This window comes from Octopus bimaculoides, chromosome 3 (assembly GCF_001194135.2).
Source record: "Octopus bimaculoides isolate UCB-OBI-ISO-001 chromosome 3, ASM119413v2, whole genome shotgun sequence".
Lineage (NCBI taxonomy): Eukaryota > Metazoa > Mollusca > Cephalopoda > Octopoda > Octopodidae > Octopus > Octopus bimaculoides.
In genome coordinates this window covers 136,727,337-136,734,627 of record NC_068983.1, presented here as the reverse complement: position 1 = coordinate 136,734,627, position 7,291 = coordinate 136,727,337, and the positions used below count along the sequence as shown (strand labels likewise).

General features: G+C 31.0%; 1 protein-coding gene across 1 annotated transcript in view; it reads right to left on the bottom strand.

Annotated features, from left to right (window-relative positions):
- LOC106872359 (muscle calcium channel subunit alpha-1-like) overlaps positions 1-7,291 on the bottom strand; it is a 434,563-nt gene that overhangs the window by 98,499 nt on the left and 328,773 nt on the right. The gene's annotated exons all lie outside the window — the stretch shown is intronic.

Here is a 7,291-nt window from a genome sequence, read left to right as displayed (position 1 = left end):
TATATATATATATATATATATATATATATATATATATATATATACACACACACACACAAATACATATATACACACACACACACACACACACATATATAAATTGTAGCATGACTTTTCACCCGATGACATTTTGTTGAAACAACTTTTAACAGCATAATTTTGTAAATGTATCCAACCCATGCTAGCATGGAAAGCGGACGTTAAACGACGACAACGATTTCCATTAACCCTTTTGTTACCATATTTCTGTTGAGATGCTCTGTGTTTCTTTCAATTAATTTTAAGTATAACAGAGGACTTAGTAAAATAACTTAGTTTTTAGAACATAAATTGTGACAAAGGTTTGGTGGAAGATTTTAATTCAGAACTTTTGAAAACAAGGCAGTTGTACTACAGAACCAGAGGTAATTTCACGTCAGTTTGGTATCAAAAGGGTTAAACAACTGAAACAGCTTTTTACCAAATCAAAAAGTTAAGGTTAAGATTAAAGTTGTAGTCAGTCAGTTGGTTTTGAAATTCATATCAGCTATAAGAGAAGTAATCTGTGCTGAGCAGCCATGAGTAGACGTTGAGAATTTTGAACTATGTTGTCTGGTTGGTTGATCTGAAGTTTTAGTATCCCTAAACGATCATCTCAAAAAGAAAAGAAATCTACAAAATAATATACTTACAAAATTATTCTACGAAAAGTTGTTTTGATAAAATTTCATCCAATAAAAGTCACTGAATGAAAAATTGTAACTATACATATATATATAACATCATTTAATGATGGCAATACTAACAAATGATGGCCATGACTCTGGGTTTCATGTAAAAGTAATAATGTATCACATAATGGATCTCAAATGTGCCCATCTGATGAGTGTGATGTATGGATACTTTTATATGAAACTGTGAGTCATGATCATTGTTAGTATGATAATCATGAAACTACATTATATATCTTTCACTATATTCATAGTCGAGCATTATTTGGTTCTTAATTAAGAACTGCAACTGAGCATATATGTGTGTGTGTGTGTGTGTGTGTATGTGTGTGTGTGTGTGTGTGTGTGTGTGTGTGTGTATGTATGTATGAATGTATGTATGCTTGTATGCATGCATGTATATATATATATATATATATATATATATATATATATATATATATGCACACATGCACACATTTGTATGTGTAGCAGCAACTCTTGGTGGAACTGAATCTATAAATTTGAAGCAAAGAAATTAGAAATAAAGAAAACAGTAAAAGAGAAGGAAAAGAGAGTCTGAAAGAGAAGTGAATGTATTTAGATGTAGTGAATATGACAGTACAGAGAAATAACAGATTAGAGACTGATATAATTGAGTATAGGCTATTGTATATAGAAGCCTTATATAATAAAATGATCTTTAGAATTAAATTCCATGTCTACAAATGAGTGCAAAGAGAAAACAAGGCAAAGAAAGGTAAACAAAAAAGGGGAGAAAGAGAAGAAACAAATTTAGTTGGAAAAGAAAAATTAAGAATAAAAGGCTTATTCAAGTTGAATAGCCAGAATTGAGTGATCCAGAATAATAATAATAATGATGATAGAAGATGATGATGATGTTAATGATGATTAATGTAGACTTATAAGATATGATATACTCATTATGCTTTTATTCATGTTCTTGTTTATCACCTTGATGTTTAATTATTATTAATCATGCTTTTAAATTTATAACCTGCAACTTTCTTATTTCCATTTTAAAATCTTGATCCCTTGGTAGATCCTCAAATTTTTTCACTTTAACATTTTTATTAGAAGGAATTGAGATTTCTATCAGGGGTCATAGATTTTTATTCCTGTCATTAATAGTTATTACAGCTTGAGGGTTTGTTTTGATCGCTGTTATTTGTGAATACTTAGGCAAGTAGTATTAAGGGATACAGGGATAAAATGCTATGGCTTTCAGAGAAGCATTCATCAAATAAGTTGTGTTTAATAATAATAATAATAATAATAATAATAATAATAATAATAATAATGATAATAAGCAAATAAAAGAAGAGTTTCATTGTTATCAAGTGAACGATATTTCCACAGGTTCAAAAAATAAACTTGTCAAGCTACTTCATTTTTGGTAATATTTTATAGGATTGAGATAACTCTTCTAGTAGGTATACAGAAGCAAAAAAGAAAAAAAAAAAAAAGAAAGGAAAGAAAGAGCGCTATTGTTACTTCAATCCTATAAAATATTATCAAAAATGAAGTAGATTGACAAGTTTATTTTTTGAACTTGTGGAAGGTACACCAGATGCCGAAATATCATTCACTTGATAACAATGGCCCTCTTCTGTTTTTTTGCTTCTGTATACCTACTGGAGGAGTTACCTCAATCCTATAAAATATTACTAATAATGATAGCAATAATAATAATAATAATAATAATAATAATAATAATAATTTGATTTAGGTGTAAAACCAGCAATTTTGAAGGAATACCATTGACCTAAGTACTAGACAGATACATTATTTTATTGACTCTGGAGTATGAAAGGCAAAATTTACCTCAGCAGGATTTTAACTCAGAATGTAAAGAGCCAAAACAAATGCACTTCCCTCAATGTTCTAATGATTCTGCTAATTTACAGTTAATAATAATAATAATAGTACTATTAATACAACTACTAATAGTAATTTCTTGTCTTTGCCACTGGGGTATTCAATGGTAGGAGGATTACATAAAATCAGTGAGAAGGAAAAGGAAAGGGGTGGGGATAATTGATGAGAAAAATATACATTGTATACAAAATTTATGAATACATGATTGATATAGTTCTCCTGATACAAGGGGGGCTTCTAGCTAGGGTCAATCAAGAAATCCCACAGATACAAGATCACCTTGACTACCAAGAGCATGAGCCCTCACCAAAATACTGTTCTCCAATTCACAAGTGCATGCTTAGGGTACTTCTCTTCACTCTAACCATTTTTACCAAAGTTACCCACTGTTTGACAAGCCTGCTTCTCTTTCCAAGTGAAACTTTAAAAAGCTGATGAGGGCTTAACTGAAGAGAAAGATTCTATCCTCAATCCGTTCAGCCTCATCCACCACACAACCTCTTTTATCATAGCCTCAGTAAAGAAGGGTGGTAGGTTGATCCTCATAATGAACATGACAAATAAATGTGAGACAATCTTCATTATAACTCTACAAGTTAGTAAAGCTTCAACACTACATGACTGCATACAGTACTGTTACATCATGCATCTCAGGCAGTCCTGCTTGGTAGTACTTATACTTGTAGAGTTTGTCTGAAGCTGGTAGAGTATCACAGTAGCACTAACTGGGCCAAGGAAGTAATCCATAGTAGTCCATAACCCAAAAGTTTTCTGGAACTCTCAGATTGAGAACTGCTGGTTAGAAAGTCTCTGAAACAGACTAGCAGATTCATCTTTGTTGATGCCTAAAGTTTCTTTGAGAATGTCATCACTCTCACCTACTATCAATCCTCTACATATTGCTAAAGTGGAACTGCCATTGAGTGCATTGCTAATCTGGCAGACATTGGTGATTGCCTGATGTAATTGCAAATGCCAGGCACCCAATATTGCTCAAGAACATAACGCATTGCCTGGTCGAAGAAGCTAATAATAATAATGATTTCTAATACAGGCACATATCTAAAACATGTTGGAGGAGGAGTATAGCTGTGATTGATACTTATTTTATTGATCCTGGAATGATGAAAGGCTAAGCTGAACCCAGCAGAAACCGAACTTAGAATGTAAAGGATTGTAAATAAATACCACAAAGAATTTTGTCTAAGTCTACCGATTTTATCATCTCCATAGTGAATACTACCAAAAATATATACAGCAGTAAAATATCAAACTCAGATGCAATATTTGTGGTCAGTTTGGTGAAACCATCAGCACAGTTTGCAGCAGGTCAGTATGTGGCCAGATGCCTCACACTGACCACTGCAAACTGCTCCGGGAGACATGACAGAGTGACTGTCTTTACTCCACTAGAAAATAAGAGAAAAGGAATACCTCTTCCCACAACAGCTAGAGAATGTGAAAATCATGTTCCAGAGAGAAAGGTAAGATTCTCTAGGATATGTAAATACATACAGATAAAATAAAAGTGAACTGCTTTGACATGATTATATAGACAGGCTATTTATGTCTCATGTAGTTATTGATATGGTTTTCCCAATACACTTATACTGATGTAACATGGCCAACAGTCAATAATATGAAGGAAGTAAAAGACTTTGTGATAGAAATATTGATATAGAAAATAGATACACAAACAGTCTCTGCTTTTATATGAGTGTTCAAAGCAGTGAAAATGATAGCAGAAACAATCTATGTCATTCTATTATATTTAAAAAGATGCAATTGATTTTTTTTACAGAAGCAATGTAATAAGTTATAATGTTCATACCTTTTTAATGACATTAATGTTTACTGAGAAACAAAGTTGCTATATTAATTTATTTTATTAAAAACTTGCCTCTGCCCCATGATTTATAGCCCACTGCTTTTTTTTTTTACCGTTTAGTTGAGTAGGAAAGGACAGTACCCATCATCAATTGATTTTAAAGGGCCTCTAAGAGTGATGGGATGTATGGAGAAGTTATCTTGAAACTGGTGACCTGAATGCTTGCAACAGAGTAGACTCTGCTAAAGGCACACAAGAACTCAGAATGTAAAGGCCCAGAACAAATACCACAAGGCATCACATGACATCCTCTCAATCCACTGCACTGGACTGGTACTTTATTTTATCAACTTTGAAAGAATAAAAGGCAAAGTTCACATTCGTGGTATTTGAACTCACAGTAAAGAGAGTCAGAACTCTAATGACTGTAAATTTGCCACCTTTATTAACAAAATGATTATTCCTTTAGATTAAACAAAAGATCAATGATTTCTTGTAGTGAACAAAGAAATATGGTACATGGAGTATTGAACTACCTATTTAATTTTAACTTGCATTTACTGGTATACTAAATGTATACTATATTTTCGAGACAGTTATCTGAGCCATTTGTCACTTAGTATAAAATACTTACAAAAAATTAATTGTTATAATACATCTTTATTGGACAAAGAGATAATATCTTATTGAATTTATAAGTAATATGTTAATTTCTATATAAATATAAGTGTATATGTATATATATCTCATAATAAAAAGCTACAGTCATGTAGAATACACATCCATGCAAAACTGCAGAAAAACATTTTGTAATCAATGCTCTGTAGAACTGTATATATAGTTAGAACTCCCTGCCTGGTTATGATTTCAAAACCCACCACAAAGCTTGATCTAACTACTTCCTCCCTAACATGGGAATGCATTCATTACAATATTTTCAAAACACAAACACAAGTAGTTCAGACATAATTATCAGGAACAACAAAATAGAGAAACAAGTGACTTGCTGCAAAAGTTAGTTCTCCAGAAGTTGGATTTCTGAAATAAATCAAAAAGAAAATATCTATGTATAACTAATGAGGAACTTGCATGTTATATATCCAATCTATGGCTTCATATTTATGTTTAAAGTCATCTGTGCATTTTGATCATATAAAGAAATAACTTATGAAATTGTATTTTAGAAAGAATGGAATGGACACAATTGAGTTACATGCCAGATATTGTGGTTTAGCACTAATGTCAACACATTGAACAGAACTATAATGAAAAGCCTTTCAGCTGTGACAATTTTTAGAGGAATATAGAATTACATTATCTAGTGTGTCCTTATCTAATATGGTAGAGTGTGATTTATGGGAGATTTAGCTACTGTTACTAGTAGCTCTATCGACCATGTAGAGGCTTCCTTGTTGGCTCTTAACAACAAGATATTGTATTCATAAAAGGTGATGTCAAAACTGTTCAGTTTGATAATTACAGGAAACAATTAAGTGAAAGAAGTAAATCTTCACAAAGCATTGGAGGACACATACATATGTATATCAGTAACTGTACTAATAATATTCTTGAAAAAACTTGAAATCTTTTGTTTTAAGATATTTTAGGGACAACTAAAATCTTTTCTTTTTTTTGTTTCATTGTTTACCTTCAGAGTACTCTCTATCAAAGGGAATCAGTGATGAGAACATTTCAAAGAAAATTCAAGAAGAAAAGGGTTTTCAAAAATAAAATCTACAGTTTACAAATAATCAGTAAGGCTTGTGATAGGTTCTTCATTATCACCATCATCATCATAATCTGCATCATCATCACTAACACATATACATAATCTCTTTATATGTACATGTATATATTCTTACATAATCACATTCACGCACACATATGTTAACATACACAGCAACAGCAATCATAATATGTACACAAACATAATTATATAAACAGTACAGTGCATACACAAACATATGTGTGTGTACACAAATATATACATACACATGTACAGACATATATACACATGTATAAACATATATATATAGAGAACAAATTAGAAAGAAATATGTGTGTGTGAAGGAACCCGCAGAAGAAGATACAAGAAGTGAAAACTGCTTTTGCAATGCTGAACACCAAGAAGATGACTTGGGAGTTTAGCATTAATATATATACATAAAGCATAGCAATGAGGAATAGCAAGTGAACTACATACTAACAGACTAAATATATCTATTTAATGGTGATGGTTGAAGTTTTTCTTTGCTAACATAACAAAGATAAAATTTAAAACAAACTGTGGCAAATACTAAGAATTGATACAAAAAAATTCTACAAAAAAAGAGAGCTTAACTAATAAATAATAAAGTATAAGAGAAATTGAAAAAAAACTACAGCAGAGACAAAACAATGAGCAGAAAAGTGTTTTTAGTAATTTTATTCAAAATAGTAGTAATGAAGAAATAATCTAAAAGGTAAACTAATGCTACTGATAAACTATTGAAGAAAAACTCATTAATTTTAATGAAGATAATCAAAAACTATTTAAATATATTAAAAAAATTTCATGCTGATTTTTAGCAGAATGGATTTAAGGATTTTAAATGAAATCAAAGCAAAAGATAAGAAAGTGAAAAGATTTTGCATTTTATCTCTGCTGCAAAATTGTTGTTATTGTTATTATTGGTGTTTTGTGTACAGGTATTTATATGTGTTTGTGAGATGGGAAATCACAATGTTCATATTCCTGCCTTCCTGAACCAATAACAATAACAACAACATAAAAAAACCACTACCCCACCTCCCATTCAAGCTAATTTTATCAAATTGTACAAACAAATGCATACATTTTTCAAACTAAGGAAACTACAATATATATATATATATA